Below are 20,598 nucleotides of genomic sequence, written 5' to 3' on the forward strand. Positions count from 1 at the left end.
TAGAAAAAACTACATTTACAGCCAATGAAGTTGCATATAGGCTATAACAAAGCACTTTTAAAGAAATCATTACGAATTTCATCATTTGCATGTGTTCAAATGTCTGCCCACTGCAGGGGTTTGCTCTCTTTGCCCATTCTTAATCATTAAGATTTTAATTCATGTCATCTAACTATTGCTAAGAATGTACTGTTATTTAGAGAAACTGGCAAAGTTAATGTAGTCAAAAAATCTTCCATAGATACAGCATTTGCAACAACATAGATTCAGTGTCCATCAAACCTTGTGGTTATGCGTTGTTAGATCCTGTTACTGCAGGAGGCTCCAGACACCTCGAACCTCAAAATTTCTTGTCAGACAGTAGGTCTGACAGTATAAAAATTTCTCTCAATCCGGACAGAGAGTTGTCAGATGTTACATAGCCTGGCCTAAGTGTATTTTGATTTATGTTTATGCAAAAAAGATAGCCAATATATTTCTGCTAAAGAATGTACAAAAATAGATTTTAGAATAACGGTAGTCATTTTTACCGTAATTACTGATGGAAAACGTAGTAATGTTTTTTCGTCCAAATTTGAATCAAACAGTAGGCTTGATCAGGTCGTAAAATTTGTGCAAACTTCCAAGATTTTTACCAGTCCGGTCCGTCTGACAGGTTTGGCAGTGTCTGTGTCTCAATTGTTTTTGTGGTGTCATTTTCATTCTTATATCGAAGACATTTCCTAAGATATATCCTTTGCAGCTTACAGCAGTTCTTTCTCAGCTTCTGAAGTTTTGTGCTCAGGCTAATGGTCAGCCCTGAAAATCGTTATGTGTATTAAGTGGATGACTTCACAGTTAACCATATGGCCCCTCCATAGTGTGTTTTCGTGTGAGGAGGTATGGGATATTTCTTTGCAGTGATAAATCAGGTTTGCATAGGTCATATAAGGCCATGGAAACTTTAAATTCATGAAGGATTAACTTATCATACAGTGTGTTTTTTCCTGTTGTTTTTGGGGCCGAAATTCGGCCCAATATTTCGGCTCCATTCCGCTTTCGAAAAAATATTATATTTTCCCCCATCCAGGTAAAAAAAAAAGATTATAAAAAAAGAAACATATAGCAAATGCAGCAGTAAAGGTTATTCAAAAAATTGTTGGTAGGTTTGTTGTTAAAAATGTTTGTAAACAAACTGATCATTATATGAATCATGTCAGTATTATCCCCTTTTTGCCAAAACAACGCTATCGTTACCCCATCAAAGGGCCCCACCATTATTCCCTTTAAATGGAGATAAAAAACACTGTTTAAAGTTGTTGCTGGAAATTTGCATTAAAATTAGAAGTATGTAACCTTGACACTGATATTGATGCTCTGAATCGGAATCATTGGTACTTGATCTCAATTTTCAGGGTTTGGCTTTTTAGTCTGTTATATATATATATATGTATAATCCCTATATACAGGGCTTCTAAAACTTTGGAACCTCAATCGGTCCTGACCCGGCGACGATCCCCCCCCCCAAAAAAAAAAAATCCCCCCCCCCCTCAAAAAAAGAAAGACCTGTTCAATAGTCCGATTTTATAAAAATGTCATACATTTTCGCGACGTCTTTTCTGTCAATATTTTTTTGCAATGTGGCAATTCGTAAGAGGGCTCTAGAGCCAGCATAGCCGATTCGGTTAGTCATTGAAACAAGTTTAATTCAAATGAGATTCTCATCGAGTTCTGCGGCAACAAGAAAGACTGCGATCGTAATTAACTGTGGCTGTCGGAAGGCGGTCAGATGACAAAAAGTGAAACGGTATTAGGATCTATTTGCTTAATGCTTCTTTAGTGGGTCAACATTCAACTGATAATCTTGAATAATAGTATATATTTAGTTTTATAATCGGGGCAACAATGTTAAAGTGTGATATCGACAACAATTTTTTCATTACTGCGAATAAATATGACGTAAGCGGCGGACTCAGCTGTCAGACTATGTAGTTAATCAAGCGTATCGCTGTTGATATCCTATATATTATTACGTTAATTAATTCGGTATTTTAATGCTTTCACGGATTAACAATGACATGCATTTATCTTTAAAGCAGTTTTTAACCAGCAATGGTTCTTTATAACAATTTAAATTTAACCGTTTTGTAATCGACAAACGGATATCATGTAATGATCGACGAAGACATAGCATACTGCCATGTAAAAATATGGACCGATTTTAACACTTAATCAGGAAAACTGCAAGCAGATAATTAACACATAGTTTGTTTAATTGTGTCTTCTGCTTATACCAAAACACGTGATTGGACCGATTGCAATCGTCTGCTAATATTAACAGATAGGCTCTAGAGTGATCAGCATTGCGGAAAAAGCAGCTGGTCGCATCAGTCTCATGGTAACCAAGACACTTTTATGACCTATTGGATGTAGTTTTGAATGTGTGAATGACCCATGAATGTTTGTGTATTACAATTTCTACATCTTTTACTGACTTAGCCGTTTTGGACCGAAATTACCAAAAAAAATTAGAAAATTTCGGACCGATTTTTTTTACACTTTTTGAAACTGAAATCGGTCTGGCTTGGTCAAAATCGGTCCAGACCGGCAAATTGCCGGTTTTTAGAAGCCCTGCCTATATATGTATACTATATATGTGGAATTTGGTCAATTATAATGTCTTAAAATGAAGAGCAGTAGGTTATGTTCATATTATTGTGGCTTAAAGTTACTCTTTACACATCAGTTGCGAAAGTAAAATGATTAATAAATATTGAAGTTAGCATTATTTGATACACTCTGTATAATATAATTATTTAGTTTTCCCGAAAATATTGCTACAGTTGACCTTATCTGACAATACCTTGTATAATAATCAACTACTGTGGTTTATACTTAATTATTTTAGCTTCATTGCATTCTTGGCAACCCAGCGTATTCATAACCTTTATGATATAGATTATGAAAATGCTGTGTCGCCAAGGATGGCTTTTAAAGACAGCTGAGGTGATATAAATCAATCTTAAGTCCGTTTTCTGGGCACAATACTGGAGTACTGTGTCCTTTTTAAGAGGCCAAAAGAGTGTTACCATGGGCAAAACCAAACCAATATCGCTAGACAACTCTCATCCTATTTGGGGATGTAACCCACGACCTCTGGGTTGAGAGGTGAACAACTATACCACAAGACCACTCTCACCCTAGTGGGGGATGTAATCCACAACCCCTGGGTTGAGAGGCGGACACCTATACCACTAGACCTATCTCACCCTGGTGGGGGATGTAATCCGCAATCCCTGGGTTGAGAGGCGGACACCTATACCACTAGACCTCTCTCACCCTGGTGGGGGATGTAATCCACAACCCCTGGGTTGAGAGGCGGACACCTATACCACTAGACCTATCTCACCCTGGTGGAGGATGTAATCCACAATCTCTGGGTTGAGAGGCGGACACCTATACCACTAGACCTCTCTCACCCTGGTGGGGGATGTAATATACAACCCCTGGGTTGAGAGGCGGACACCTATACCACTAGACCTCTCTCACCCTGGTGGGGGATGTAATCCACAATCTCTGGGTTGAGAGGCGGACACCTATACCACTAGACCTCTCTCACCCTGGTGGGGGATGTAATATACAACCCCTGGGTTGAGAGGCGGACACCTATACCACTAGACCTCTCTCACCCTGGTGAGGGATGTAACCCACAATCTCTTGGTTGAGAGGCGAACACCTATACCACTAGAGCTCTCTCACCCTGGTGGGGGATGTAATCCATAACCTCTGGGGTGAGATGTGGACACCTTTACCACTAGACCTCTCTCACCCTGGTGGGGGATGTAACCCACAATCTCTGGGTTGAGAGGGGGACAACTATACCACTTGAGCACTCTCACCCTATGGGGGGATGAAACCCATAACCTCTGGGGTGAGAGGTGGACACCTTTACCACTAGACCACGCTCACTCTTATTAAACTACTTTGCTTTGTTCTAAGACTATGATGTACATCTTCTTGCCAAGTTTGAGTTAATAATTCTTAAAAGATGCAATTTCTGCAGAAATAATACAGAGGCAGAGAATAATAACCCAATTTCTTGGAATTCACCATCTATTTGTGTGTCGTGTCTGTGTTTAGTATATGGGAGTGAATCAGTCCAGAGATATAGAGAAACTAGCAGACTCCCGTCTGAGAAGCCTATGCAGTTTTCACAAATTTCAGTTTGGCATGGGTATTGTAATAATGATTTGTTTGGCACTGATCGGCAAGGCAAGATTCCGAAATGTGTGCTCTCAACACTTGTATGATACAAGCTTATTGAAAAATGTTGTTGTACTTTTCTACTGAGACCAATCAAAATGGTGATATACATGCTATAGATTAAGGATAAATAACTTCTCATGTTCCTTGCCGTTAAACTAAATTGCTCTTTCCAGACAACATTACAAGGACCTTGGAATGAACTATTTTGTTTAAAAAAAGTGTCCTAATACTCTGATGCAAAAAGGCCTTCATCCTGTTTTTTTTCATAGATTCTCTAGAACTTAATAATTATGATGATGACATTGTCAAAAAACTGTATAAAGATCTATTGATCGCTCTTTAGTTGACAAATGTCATTATTATAATCTTGCCCCAATTTTCAGTTAAGGCAAACAATTATAAACCCTAAAACCTGCCCAAATTAAGTGAAGGCTACAGTCGCTGACGTAAGCAAACTGTTTTGAAACCAGTGGTCTAAATAAGAACAATCCAAAAATTAAGCCTTGCACTGGTAAAACGCCAACTTGTACATTTACAGGATTTTATACAGCAGGGATTGTTAAAGAATTTGATGCCAAGCACTTCTGTTAGAATTCAGGCTTGTAAAAATCGAAATCCAAAAGTCTAATTTCAATGACTTTGTATCCCGGCTTCATTGTACCGCATACACTACAAGCAGGGAACCAAAAATCAAATAATTTATTTTAGCCACAAACATCTTTACTTTTTGCATGGCTGTACCCTAGTGTTTTATGCACTAATCATAAAAAAATGTCTAAAAAGGACACTCCCAGGGGAGAGGGCTGGGGGTCAAATCAGGGCAACTACGGTATGTCAAGGCAGTGTTTGAAACAAGTAGCTGCCTTTGTGTCAAGAACATCATCTTACACTAGTAGAATAAACATTTGTCATTTCCCAAATCTTAAATGTAGAATAAAATCACTCTTTCAGCAGTAGAAAAACATTGTCATTTCTCAAATCTGAAATGTAGACTCCAATAAAACAGTTTATGGCATGATTGAATCATTCCTGAAAGCCTGTGTGTCTTATGATAGTCGGGGTTTATTACTTGCAGACGTATGTCTTCCCAAATCTTTAATTGTGCCCACATTCATCTTAGACATTTCCAGGTCAACAAAAACTTATTTTAGGGATCATTTATGCAACATTTTCTCTCTCTTTTTCAGGTTGTTTTAACCAAATGTTAAGAAGAAAAAGGACATTGGCAGCCAAAAACCCTTGTTTTAAAGACACACCTAAACTTAAAGGTATTTTTGTGGTAAATTAATTGCATTTTTAGCTCAACTTTCAGAAGAATAAGGAGGCTCTACTACTCGCCCCAGCATCTGCATCGGTGTCCGATATTATGCAAGTTGGCATTTTCACTTATATTATCCTTAACACAAATTATGGCTCTGGATTGACGTATGATTGTTAAGACATACATGACACGACTCTACAATGGACTCTATACCATTGTGGGACATACATGACACGACTCTTTACCATTGTGAGACATACATGACATACATGACACGACTCTATACCATTGTGGGACATACATGACACGACTCTTTACCATTGTGAGACATACATGACATACATGACACGACTCTATACCATTGTGAGACGTACATGGCATGACTCTAAACCATTGTGAGACATACATGACACAACTCTATACCGTTGTGAGACATACATGACACGACTCTATACCATTGTGAGACATACATGACACGACTCTTTACCATTGTGAGACATACATGACATACATGACACGACTCTATACCATTGTGAGACATACATGACATGACTCTAAACCATTGTGAGACATACATGACAGGACTATACCATTGTGAGACGTACATGACATGACTCAATACCATTGTGAGACGTACATGACACGACTCTAAACCATTGTGAGACGTACATGACACGACTCTAAACCATTGTGAGACGTACATGACACGACTCTAAACCATTGTGAGACGTACATGACACGACTCTAAACCATTGTGAGACGTACATGACACCACTCTATACCATTGTGAGACGTACATGACACGACTCTAAACCATTGTGAGACGTACATGACACCACTCTATACCATTGTGAGACGTACATGACACGACTCTATACCATTGTGAGACATACATGACACCACTCTTTACCATTGTGAGACATACATGACATACATGACACGACTCTATACCATTGTGAGACATACATGACATGACTCTAAACCATTGTGAGACATACATGACACGACTCTATACCATTGTGAGACGTACATGACATCACTCTATACCATTGTGAGACATACATGACACGACTCTATACCATTGTGAGACGTACATGACATGACTCTATACCATTGTGAGACGTACATGACATGACTCTATACCATTGTGAGACGTACATGACATGACTCTAAACCATTGTGAGACGTACATGACACGACTCTATACCATTGTGAGACGTACATGACACGACGCTATACCATTGTGAGACGTACATGACATGACTCTATACCATTGTGAGACATACATGAGAAAACTATACCATATTGAGACATACATAACTGGGCTTTATACCATTGTGAGACAAACAAACATGACATGACTCTGTACCATTGTGAGACAAACAAACATGACATGACTCTATACCATTGTGAGACATACATGAGAAAACTCTATACCATTTTGAGACATACATGACTGGGCTTTATACCATTGTGAGACAAACAAACATGATATGACTCTATACCATTGTGAGACATACAAACATGACATGACTCTATACCATTGTGAGACATACATGACACGACTCTATACCATTGTGAGACCTACATGACACGGCTCTATACCATTGTGAGACCTATGTGACACGACTCTATACCATTGTGAGACCCACATGACACGACTCTATACCATTGTGAGACATACATGACAAGACTCTATACCATTGTGAGACATACCTGACACGACTCTATACCATTGTGAGACATACATGACACGACTCTATACCATTGTGAGACATACATGACACAACTCTATACCGTTGTGAGACATACATGACACGACTCTATACCATTGTGAGACATACATGACACGACTCTTTACCATTGTGAGACATACATGACACGACTCTATACCATTGTGAGACGTACATGACATACATGACACGACTCTTTACCATTGTGAGACATACATGACATACATGACTGGACTCTAAACCATTGTGAGACGTACATGACATACATGACACGACTCTATACCATTGTGAGACGTACATGACAGGACTCTATACCATTGTGAGACATACATGACACAACTCTATACCGTTGTGAGACATACATGGCACAACTATACCATTGTGAGACATACCTGACACGACTCTATGCCATGATGCTGGTATTGTGATGGTATAAATGGTATAGTTTGGTAGTGACTTATGCACCAGTCAATTGTAGCCACGGCACCCCCAGGTCTGAGGGTTTACCGGGGATAGCCAGGGAAATGGGCTGTGTTTTTACCTCCCAGGTTGCCCCGCAGTGCCGGGTGAATGAGGTGGTTGTGTCTTCACGCCAAAAATAGCGGGAAAGGGGCCTTACATAGGGTCCCTTGGGTATGGGGGCATTGGCGTGAATTTTACCATCAGTTTGCCCTGAGAATTTGACCCGAGCCGAATGGGTATGAATGGAATGAACCGAAAGTCAAAGTCGCTGCCATCTCTGGACCTGGAGGGAAGTTTACTTCATATTAAAAGCCTTTGCAGAGCAACGCAGGAAGGAATCAGGTTATCAGGTATACAACGTGGACGACATAGACTCACTAAAGGTCAAGGTCAGCTTTAGATAGGGCAATTGCATGTCTATCTACACTATTGTGATTTCCCAGACACAGAAAACTCTATAGTCTGTAACAAATATTTTTTGGCTAGGGACCCAAATTCCATCTGTCTATAAGCCCCCAAATGAACGTCTAGTAACCGTTATTGGGACCCAATACAATTTCCAGGGAGCCCTTATTTATCAATCATAAGACAGTCATCAAAGTTTGTCCATTGGATGACAAGCCCGAATTCATATATTTCTGCTTGGCTGAAAAAAAGCCCTGCTGTATTAAACCCAGAATTTGAGCAAGCCCGGAAAGCATTTTATCAGTGCAGGGCTTGCGGGCTTGTGCTAATTTCGACCACTAAACATATCTAAATTCCTAGAGAAAACCCTGTCAATGAAGGATCACTGAGGCAACTTTCTCAAACTTGTGGAATTAGGCTGTGTGAGAAATTTGGATTACCTCCCTTTGAGAGAATTTTTGGCTTTTCTTGATTGAAAAATTGTTATGTCCTAACACTCGTTGTTGCTCCAGATTATATATACATTACAGAACTTAAACAAATAACGAGGTTCAAAATAAGTTTATGGACTGATATACCAGTCAATGCTGCTGTATGCTAGCAGGCAAAAAGCTAGATCATAATTATATCTCGTGTTAGCATATGCAGTGCAGTGGCAGTCTGGGTTTTGTTCGGTGAAAAAATGAGAGAATTTGGAAGCTTTATGATGACAGAGAAACAATGGCAAACAGCGAATTTCATGACTGTTCATATCGGATTGTTTTTATATAACAAACACTCAACATCTATTGAAATTTGCCAGAATCGCTTGTCACTCTGGTATGCTGAATTCGAACAAAGACATTTGTGGTGTGATTTAACCAAAAAATGCATGTCCTCCACTTTGATATGCCATATTGATTTTGAATGAAACATGTCTTTGCTGCTAATCTGTTATATGTAAGGAATGTGAACTATGCTGTATAGAGCTGTGAGTCACAGTTTAGTTGTCCGCAAAAATATATCTTCAATATGCTCACTGTGATGTATAAAGATATTATTTTAACATGTAAGCGTAAAGTAAAAATCACGAACAAAACAATTGCGGATGAAGTGCAATGTGAATTAAGTGGCCCCTTATCGATAGTGATGTTTGTTTGCAGTATTTGTTAGAGTATGTGTAATGTTTGAGCAGTTATGAATAAGTTTAAATTTCGTTGATAAGACCTTATGTCATCTACTTTTGAGGATTACGCTGCGATCACTGTCAATTGGATAGGTAGAAATTTTGGATGGTTTTAACTTCGCCTTAAAGGTTGATTTATTTTACTAATTTGTGGAGTGCACTGCTTAAGTGTATTAAAGCCGGTGTTATTTAAATCCAAACTAGGTTTATGAATAATTCGGGTAATTGTTATTGTAATGTTAAGGTTTAATTGTATTTCATATACATGGGTGTAACATTGTTTAAGAAGATTAGATTTAACTTTTTAAGCGCCACTTGTAATTTGCAGTTTATGTCAAATGATCACCTCTTGTGTATACTACTGCGGAAGTTTGTTATAACTATACGGCTTGATTGCACTTCATAAAACTCAAGTACTTAACTCAGCATTTTAACAAATTAATCTGCATGATAATGTTTCAAATAAATCATTAATATTTAGTGTTAGTGTACATAAGATACATAATTGACGTGTCCTATATTTACCTGCGATGTAATTCTATACCACAATGTGGGATACATCGCCATATAGAACTGCTTTTTACAGTGAGCTCTGCTGTAGGAATGTATACACAGTCTGGGGTAGACATAGCGCTGTGGTTTAGAGCTCCATGTTTAACTGTTTTGGATGATAAGGTGCTGTTTTGATATAGGTGCCGGCCTCTTGCCCAAGAGGCTGTGAGTTTCATGAGTCTTACGGAGGACACATCGCCCCCGCCTCTCAAAAACTTTGAACATATGAAGAGTTATTGTCAGTTAGTCTTTTAGTTTCGGATGGCAATATGTGTTGTGCAATGTCTGGAATGTTTTTGAATTTCATGTTGGTTTCCTTTTCAGCAGTTTAAATCCTTTGCAAAAGTCAGACATCAAAATTGTTAACTTTCCTAAGAAGAATTGAACCATTGCTTCGCTGATCTAATAGGAGATGACCCATTGATTTGCTGATTTAGTAGGGGCTGAGATCCATTGAATCACTGATCCAATAGGCGATGAACTATAGAATTGCTGATTCAATAGGAAATTAACCATTATTTTATCGATCAAATAGGATTTGAACCATTGATTCGCTGATCTAATATGAGATGAACCATTGATTTGCTGATTCAATAGGAGATGAACTTTTGATTCGCTGATCAAATAGGTGATGAACAATTTATTCTCTGATCCAATAGGAGCAGATCCATTGATTCACTTATCCAATAGGAGATGAACCATTGATCCAATAGGAAACGAACCCTTGATTTGCTGATTCAATAGGAAATGAACCATTGATTTGCTGATCCAATAGGAAATGAACCATTGATTTGCTGATCCAATAGGAAATGAACCATTGATTTGCTGATTGGATATGAGATGAACCACTGATTAGCTGATTCAATAGGAGATGAACCAGTGATTCGCTGATCCAATAGGAGATGAACTAGTGATTTGCTGATTCAATAGGTGATGAACAATTGATTTACTGATCCAATTGATGAGCCTTTGAATTGCTCATCTAATTACTGATTCATTGATCCAATAGGAGACAAACCATTGATCCAATAGGAAATGAACCATTGATTAGGTGATTTAATATGAGATGAACCATTGATTGGCTGATCCAATAGAAAATGAACCATTGATTTGCTGATCCAATAGAAAATGAACCATTGATTTGCTGATCCAATAGAAAATGAACCATTGTTTGGCTGATCTAATAGGAGATAAACTATTGATCCAATAGGAGATGAACCATTAATTCGCTGATCTAATACGAGATGAACCATTGATTTGCTGATCCAATAGATGAACTATTGATTCGCTGATCCAATGGGAAATGAAACATTATTCATTGATCCAATAGGAAATGAACCATTGATTCACTTATCCATTATGAGATGAACCATTGTTTCATTGATCCAATAGGAAATGACTCACTAATTAGCTGATCTAGATTAACCATTGATTCACTAATCCAATAGGAGATTTACACTTACACCACTAGAGTACCAGGTCTCTTAGAACTTTTCTTTCAAGGCCGGTATACATAGTTACAAAGTGCTGCTAATGGTATTAAACTTAAGGAATCTGATCCATTAATAAGCTCGCTGTCTGATTGCTCCATTAACTTTAATTGTAAAATGTTAACGTTCTGTGGTCATATAATTATGGTTTCATTTGAATGGTTCATCTTGTATGAAAAATGTGCTCTTCAGAATAACAATTGACTGTCTTATACATGTTGGGGAAAATGTAGACTTGAATTAAACTACAATGTTACCATGGAAACACATTCATATAAAAGAGAGATAATAATTTATTGATATATATATATGTTTTATGGTGATTGTGGTCAAGTTATTAACTATGTTCATGATCCTTGGTAAAAGACAGACAAAAAGACAGACAGACACAGAAAGACAGACAGACACAGACAGACAGACAGACAGACATACAGACAGACACAGATAGATAAACAGACAGACAGACTTGACTTGACTGACTGAATGACTGACAAGTCCACAAAACAGAACAGAACAGATCCGACAGACAGACATGCATGCGAGCAGAGCAGGGCAGAAAAGACAACTAGACTGACAGACAGACATGCATGCGAGCAGGGCAGGGCAGGGCAGAAAAGACAACAAGACTGACAGACAGACATGCATGCGAGCAGGGCAGGGCAGGGCAGACAAGACAACAAGACTGACAGAAAGACATGCATGCGAGTAGGGCAGAGCAGGGCAGGGCAGACAAGACAACAAGACTGACAGACAGACGGACGGGCACTTATTTGTTGTTAACATGTATAAAATAGTTCTTTGACAAAATATATGATTTATCAGAGTATATAATATTATCGTCTAAAGGTAGATTTGATTTGACACTGTTTAAGTTTCTATTGTCAATATTGTACAACAGGCTATCAAGAGCTGATAATGAATTGATCAGATATAGAGTATAAACAATCAACAGCTATACTACATTATTGACAGAGGGGTTTTCAAATTTTAATTGATTGAGCCTTTACTACTTGTTTGCTCAAGAGCGGTGACTATTGTTTGTTGCGAAATTGATCCACATGTGGCAACTGCGGTGCCTTGATTGAATGTCTCGCTTAATAGGTGATATCACTGATTACACAGTTTGTAAAATGCATTTTTGTGCCCATCAATATGAAAATTACACTAAATTGTTCATGAAGCAAGTTTTCTTATATAGAGAGACTTCATTTACTAAATAAGTTCCTATCTGTAAGTACATATGATAACAGTAAAATATTTTCTTGTTCGGCAACAACCCACCCTGGGTTCATTCAGTTAAGGCTTACATTTAAAAGCTTATTTGTTTTGTATCCCTGTAGCATTGAAGCAAATTCAAAAGTGGCCAACCCCCTCATTGAACCCTGGGCCTTTAGTATCATGTTGAATGGCCAACGATGTTTTACATGACAAAATTGCGCTGCAAAGGCTGCGCAAATACCTTGCCAAAGGTTTACAAATGGAGGGTAGCTTGTTTTTACCATTATTAGTGTTGACGCTCATGTTTCCACCAGTGGTTTTGCCAGACAGATTTAGATTTAATAATTTCTTCAGAGGAAAACACGGCCAGAGTGTCATTTAGTTATGTATTGGATTTTATTAAGTGGGTTACTAAGCAGTTTGCGTGTGCCAGTTTAGGGACATTCTTGCCAACACCAACATAGATTCAGTCATAATCTGATATCACCTTTTGGTCGGCATGTTCTGAATGATCTGGATTTCCAATATTGCTATGTAGATTTGACAGGTCGGGATGACATAGATGTCCGCCTCCAGACCAAGAGGTCTCTGGTTTGATCCCTGGTCAAAGAACATTGTTGTGGCCTCTCATATCCTCAAACTTTAAGAAGTCTTGCTATATAAAGTCTAGAATTGAGCCCAGAGAGTATTTTACAAGTGCAGGGCATGAGGGCTTTTGGTAATTTGGGCCACTAGTTTATTAGAGCAAAAAATTATAAACAATGAATTACAACTTGTACAACTGCTGGTTATTAAGTGTCCTGAAGGTTTATGCTGCTCATGTTGGAGATTCTCCAAAATGCTTATAATCATTATATACAATATTTTGGATTTTATGATATTTCTAATTGGGCAAAATGGAGCCCTGCAGAGCCATGGATTAACTTTTAAGTTTTAATGATGATTTGCTTAAATTAATTCTACATGTGACAGTTAACAAATATTTGAAATCATTCAACCTGTGATTTCTAGCAACTGCATATGGTATTGATATCTTTATACTTAACATGTAAAACTGCAAGCAAATGTGGTTATATTTCAAATTATTATACCAAGTAAGGTAATGAATGTGGTATGATTAATAGACGTCAAAATATATAGGTCATTGTTTCTGTGCTTATAGGTAAGATGTTTTATATTAATCAACAATACCTTAAGTCATTTGAAAGTTTATAAGATGGCGTATGTAGTACAATAATGTTAAATTTTGTGTCAATCGTTGGACTGTGACAGTCTACAGTGTTATGTTAATTTAACGAGATGTTGTAATTTGATATTTTCAATTGACATGACATGGACATGTCAATCATTTGCCTAATTGTTAACGAAAGTGTGAGGTTTATGGCCGGCCGTATAAAAGTTTAAAAATCAAAACTTTTAAACCTGTTAAAATAACTATTGGAAATTCTAATCGATATGAAAGATTCATTGCGGACATTAATGGAACATGAACAATTGTAATCTGAAATTTCTATCGTTTTGCTGTTTTGGGTACAAAAGAAAAGTCTGTATATCAAAATGATTTTTTTTTAAGTCTTTGAATGTGAGTTGATTAAGATACAAGATATAAAGTATTGGATTGAAATTCCATGCCAATTATATCATCTCTTAAGTTTCTTACAAGATTAAGACATTATTTATAATCAGTTTATTTTCAGAAATGGAATATAAAATTAATGATTGTAAAGCTGAGGTAAATATTTATTTTATGTGTTCTGGTGGTTTATAGAGATTTTTATCAGTGAAATAAAAATGATATTTCACTGTTTGAAACAGTGAAAGTATTAAATTGATATTTTTTAAAATTTAAGCCCATTCTCACATTCACATCAAGCATCAACTGGGACACATTAGGACACACAGGGCAGGGACACATCAGGGCACACAGGGCAGGGATACATTAGCCTGCACAGTACTGGGACACATCAGGGCAAACAGGGCTGGGACACATCAGGGCACACAGGGCAGGGATACATCAGGGCACACAGGGCAGGGATACATTAGCCTGCACAGTACTGGGACACATCAGGGCACACAGGGCAGGGACACATCAGGGCACACAGGGCAGGGATACATTAGCCTGCACAGTACTGGGACACATCAGGGCAAACAGGGCTGGGACACATCAGGGCAAACAGGGCAGGGATACATTAGGGCACACAGGGCAGGGATACATTAGCCTGCACAGTACTGGGACACATCAGGGCAAACAGGGCTGGGACACATCAGGGCAAACAGGGCTGGGACACATCAGGGCAAACAGGGCTGGGACACATCAGGGCAAACAGGGCTGGGACACATCAGGGCACACAGGGCAGGGATACATTAGCCTGCACAGTACTGGGACACATCAGGGCAAACAGGGCTGGGACACATCAGGGCAAACAGGGCTGGGACACATCAGGGCACACAGGGCAGGGATACATTAGCCTGCACAGTACTGGGACACATCAGGGCACACAGTACTGGGACACATCAGGGCACACAGGGCAGGGATACATCAGGGCACACAGGGCAGGGATACATTAGCGTGCACAGGGCTGGGATATCATTATTATCAACAACATCATTTTGGAAATAACATTACATGCCCAATGCCATTCGTAAAATAAAACTTATGGTGATCACTCTGTGAAAATATATTACCATCTTACACTAAGACTAACAATTATGCTCTAGGCTTATTTGACAGTGATTTATGATATTAAATACTTCGATATAATGTACTTTTCAGATTCTGCATAAATTGACAGTTTTGCATGAATAAGTGCACTTTTAACATTGCCCTGTAAGGCCACAATGATGATTGGTTTACTTGGCGTTTCCCTTCCCACATGATCAGGTGTAAGTAGGTAGGTTGTGGTTTTGTTGTCAACAGATTTTCGAAAAGTGAAACCTGGTTACTAGGGACGTATGTCATTGTTTGAGCAGTCAAACTCACCTATGAAACTGAATAACTTCAGTAAGGTTTGAAATATTTAGTCATTTTAACATATTAAAAACCAAATTTGATAAGTAGGAAGAGTTAGTGGAGAGTAAATGGATACCTTTGATGGGATTGTGTTTTTTGGCCCTTAGGGTCAAGCTAAGTCAAGGTCACTATTACTAAATATAGAAATTTGTTAAAACTAAATATCTTTGGTTAGGGTTGACATATTATGACCAAACTTGCTATATAAGAATTGTTTATTGAATCTCTTCGTGGAATTGGGTTAGGGGCCTCTAGGGTCAAGGTCAAGGTCACTGTAACAGTGTTGCTAAAAGTAGTAAAACAGTAAAACTGAATCTCACAGTACAGACTAAAGTTCTCTTGTCAAACTTTGAAAACCAGGTTTCATTGCATTTGGATATTTCCTGTTGTTGATTTTTTAACCTCCGAAACCCTTTAATTCTGTAAATAAAGAATATAAAAAATGAAATATGATTTCTGGATAGGCTAAAACAATTTATTTCGCAGGTATTTTTTGTGAGTCAGTTTGGGAAACACCAAGTGAACAATCATTACTAGTGGCCTGACAATGTTCATACACAAATTTAATAAGTGGTTATTCGATGCTTCTGCAGCCAAAAATGAGGCAAAAAGTGAGAGAAAAAACATCATACAATGCAATTTTACACCTGGTGTATTGTGTTACCCGAGAATGAAAACACTTGAAAAAGTTAGAAAATGTTAAAAAACAACATTTACTCATTATAAAGAAGCAGCTGTCATTAAATTGTTTAAATGCAATGCAGATCTTTTTTTTAAGTTTTTTGTTAAATTGGAAACTATTGAATTTTTATTTTTATTTCAATTTTTTGATATTTTTTTCTTCAATGTTCACTTATACGATTGCTTTCGAGTATTTATTTTCAAGTACAGAAATACAGACTTGAGGGAAGGAAACAGAAACATTACAAATCGGCGTGGGTCAGGAGAGTAAGCGTTAGTGATCGATTATAATCAAAAATTGATTGGTTGGGCCTGAATCGGCGACAATCGATTGTACTTAGTCATAATTGATCGTCGATTAAAACCGCAAGTTGTTTTTCTTCCTTCCTCTCATTATTTGCTTTACTTTAACTTCCGCAGTTTTCTCCGTTGAGGTCATTTATACACAGAAGTGTTCAGTTGTTATTGTTAACAGTATATATTGGTCGAAAGCAACAATAGCTCTAAATAACTTCAAACATACATTTAACATAAGCATGGTTAAGAATTACTTGTTTTGATAAAAGAAAAAATCTACAATTGAGGTATTGTCAAAAACTGTACTATGTAATTGTACTATCGATAATCGGTTACTTTGCAGAACCAATAATCGAAAGTCAAAATGGAACTAATTCCCAACTCTAGTAAGCATGCTTCAAATTTTTTGTTTCATCTATTATGTCCAAGCATATTCTGTGGGAATTTGGTGAAAGGTGTCATTCCATTATTCAACCTTATCACCAATGCATTAAAAATGTATTTTTCCGAAATTCAATTATTGAAACAAAATCATTTCCATAACAAATTTGGAAAAGAAATGTTAAAGATCATCCAAACATTCACAAAAAAAGATGCCCTTTTCTCTGACAAAAGTTAGTTCATTGGTAACTCTTATTCTTTCTAAAAATAATTTGTTACAAAGAAACACATTGAACATGTTTTTTCAATTTCATGCTTTAACATTTTCCGAGTAATGTCCTTGGTAAACTGAGATAACCTTGGAGTGTTGGTGTTGCCAATTGTTTAATGTTGCCCTCTTTTTATATGTATTTTAATAATGGTGTAGTTTTTCTTATAGTTTTGCTTTCAGGCCAAAAAAATAAAACCGTGTGTTTATAAATATATGGGTTACACCTTGTCCTAAAATAGGTACGGTAGATTTTATAATTTTGTTTGTTTATTTTTCTTTTTATTTTAAATCCTTTATGGTAGAATGTTATTGTCATTAATGGGGAATGGCGTAAAATTCAGCTTCAGTATAAAACAAAGCTTTCAAAATTATGGGTTGAAATACACATTTCCTTTCTGTTTCAAAAGTTTACCATCAGGTTTTTTTTTAGGCCTCGTGAGAAATACAGTTTTATGAATCTTTAAAAAAATAGAGAAATAAGTTAAGTTAAATATTTTTGAAATTTTTCATTTAGCTCACTTACTTCTGTGTAAGAAACTAATGGCGACTTAAAAAGTATCATGTATATAAATTTGTTCTCTGTGATTCGTGAAACAAGTTTATAAGTAAACAAGACCAAGAAATGCTGTATATTATGAAAGTGTTAATTGTTTATAGATATTCTCTCTGCATAAGCTTTCTTGGGAATATGATCAATGAATAAAATGGAGGTTAAAATTCTGTCTACAAAAATAACTGAGATAAATAACATTATTTTTTTGTGGAAGGTGATTTCTGCTGTAATAGTTGTTTTGTAGCGAAAAGAAAAACTGTTTAATCAGTCATCCAAATGAGACTTTTGGATGAACACGCCTGGTTTCTTACATTTGTGTTAAAGGGACTCGCTCAGGGGTCGTAAAATGCTCTCCTTTTTATGAAATAAAGTGTGGCAAATCATTAAGAGTGTTAAAACTGGAACCTTTCAGCAAATGTTGATCTTTGTTCAAATAAGACCACAATTTTAAAATGCATTATTAACAGGTTTCAGTGATTTGTTGTTGCGTGATTGGTTGATTGACATTATCACATGATGTTATCAGTGTATTGTTAAAAAGTCAAAATATCCATCTTTGTTGTAAAGTCCTTGTGGCCTAGTGGTGAATGCTTTATTGATTTTGTATGGAAGAGATGATGCATTCTTAAGGAAACAAACTGATTGTTGTTCCTTTGGCTTTTCTCTCTATTTTTTTAAAGCATCCTTATTTATTTTTGTGCAAAACTTGAATCCCCATTGGACAAAATGAAATATTTATCCCCATCAGAAAGGCCCGTCCACAAAATGGTGGAAAAATGCACTCTCATTTCGACCACTATTAATTATATTTCTTTTTCTGTGAAAAGTATTGAACATAGATAGATGTTGGTCACATCTGTTAATATGTTGATATGCTTAAGAACATGTTTTAGTCTGGAAATAATTATAGAATATAGTGTCATAATGTTCTGGATCACAAATTGGAATAATTATGAAAGCTTTCTCGTTGATTAAATTTGATGGGAATTGTTCAATAAGAGAAGAAGACATATAAAGTTTTAACTAATTTATTTTACAATGATTGTGAAACAAGTTATTACAACATTAAGAATTTTAGGTTTGTAAATTTAATGAGTATTGCAAAATTACGGGTTTCAAAATAACAGGAACGCACGGTCGGCGCACCGTCTAAAATGTACGTTTACAAAAAAAATATGCATCTTTCACAACATGCTTTTTTTCCACGTTTATCTATGAAATTCCCCCCAAATATGTCACATATTACGCTGACATCATACTTATATACTGTTCAATTTTCTGGCGTCATTTTGTTAAAAGTCGTTATTTTCTGACTTGATTACAAGCACAGTCTGGAAAACAACATGGTGTCATCGGACTTGGAAGAAGCCCAAGTGGTGAAAAAGTTTTGCATTTGGATTGGGGAAAACCCAACACAGACTATGACAATGATGGCTGAGGCGAAAATGAACCAACCTGTTCATTAGTATTCAACTAACATCAACATTTTAGAAAAGAGCGAGAAGCCGATAAGAGAAGAGGACGGAAGAAGACGAGTGACACGACGTAAGTGACGTCGGTGAAGAATGTCATCACAGGAGATCGCCGTTTGACAGTCTGTGATGTGACAAACGTTGTCAGGGCAGGTTACAGAAGTGTGTAAAGGATTTGAACGGACGATTTAGGCAAATAAAAAGATTGTGCGAGATTGGTTCCTCGATTGTAACGTAAAAACGAGAGAAAAAGACATGTTTGTGATTCAAAAACATTTCTGTGAAGATATGCATGGGAACAATTTAGGAACCGGACCATTACTACCGATGAAACCTGACACTAAATGTGCATATTGAGATATCCACGTTTTCTAGAGAGTTGTATTCGAATGCTTATACGCAGTCAGGGATGTGATTTGTCCGCGGAATTCCGCGGATCTGATGCCCCAGGGACGCACGCACGCACGCACGCATGCACACACACACACACACACACACACACCAAAAAAAAAAAAATTAAAAATAATGAAGCAACCTGTTTATTAGTATTCATTAAAAAAATGGTTTCAGCCCTTCAGCTGCCAGGTCAATCACATCCCTGGCAGTGGATTATGCACCATGAAAAGTGTTTTTTTGGTGAGAAATACTTCGAAAAAATGTTACGCTTTATGACGTCATTGGACTGCGCTGGTCGCTTTCAACCATATGTCGTTTATTGATTGTAATTCAGCGAAACTTTTATGTTTTGGTCTGAAAAATTCAGAAATGATAACAGATATGTTATATGCTTGTATATGAAGTTTCTATGTTTTATGTGCAACGATATTTGAATTATTAAAAAAGTCCACGTAATTCTAGAGCAACCCTTGTATGGTGCTCAAAAAAATTTAGTCGTGAAACTAGCAAAATTCAATGTTTTTTTGTTTTGTTTTATATGTATGGTAATATATAACTTTTTTGAACCAGTGCCAAATAAATGGGTTGGTAAGGTAACAAAAAAACAAACCCTTATTTTTAAGCCTTATATACCTACATGTTTATAAGATATTGTATCAAATACAGAATTGCATGTACAGTTAATGTGTTCAAGAAAGTGAACATAGGCTAGGGCTGTAACGATTCATCGGTGCATCGTGAAATCGCGATTCAGTACCCGACGATATACTGTATCGTATCCCATTGTAAAAAATCATGTGTATCGCGTATCGTTAGATTCGTTACCTCGACTTAAGATTTGTATGCTAAAAACACTTTCCAAACATCTTTGCACGATCCGGTCAATTTGTTAACTTTCATTTTTAACTGTCGAAACAGCCTCATTTTCGCAAACAGCAGGTAGAGCTAGCAAAATACGTTACAACTAGTTATCTTACTTATCAACACCGTGTTTATTTTTCAAACT

At 37.0% G+C, this 20,598-nt stretch overlaps 1 protein-coding gene across 9 annotated transcripts in view; it reads left to right on the forward strand.

Annotated features, from left to right (window-relative positions):
• The window catches only part of LOC128231154 (collagen alpha-1(III) chain-like), an 88,367-nt gene that overhangs the window by 14,571 nt on the left and 53,198 nt on the right, over positions 1 to 20,598 (forward strand). For 5 of the 9 annotated variants that reach the window (XM_052943613.1, XM_052943621.1, XM_052943622.1 and 2 more), the window contains exon 2: positions 5,433 to 5,513. The gene's annotated coding sequence lies outside the window, so the exon portion shown is untranslated. Of the gene's footprint in view, positions 1 to 5,432; positions 5,514 to 9,267; positions 9,401 to 13,673; positions 13,694 to 14,243; positions 14,264 to 20,598 lie in introns of those variants that run through there. The other 4 variants (XM_052943615.1, XM_052943616.1, XM_052943617.1 and 1 more) reach the window with 4 other exon arrangements.

This window comes from Mya arenaria, chromosome 4 (genome assembly GCF_026914265.1).
Source record: "Mya arenaria isolate MELC-2E11 chromosome 4, ASM2691426v1".
NCBI classification, from domain to species: domain Eukaryota; kingdom Metazoa; phylum Mollusca; class Bivalvia; order Myida; family Myidae; genus Mya; species Mya arenaria.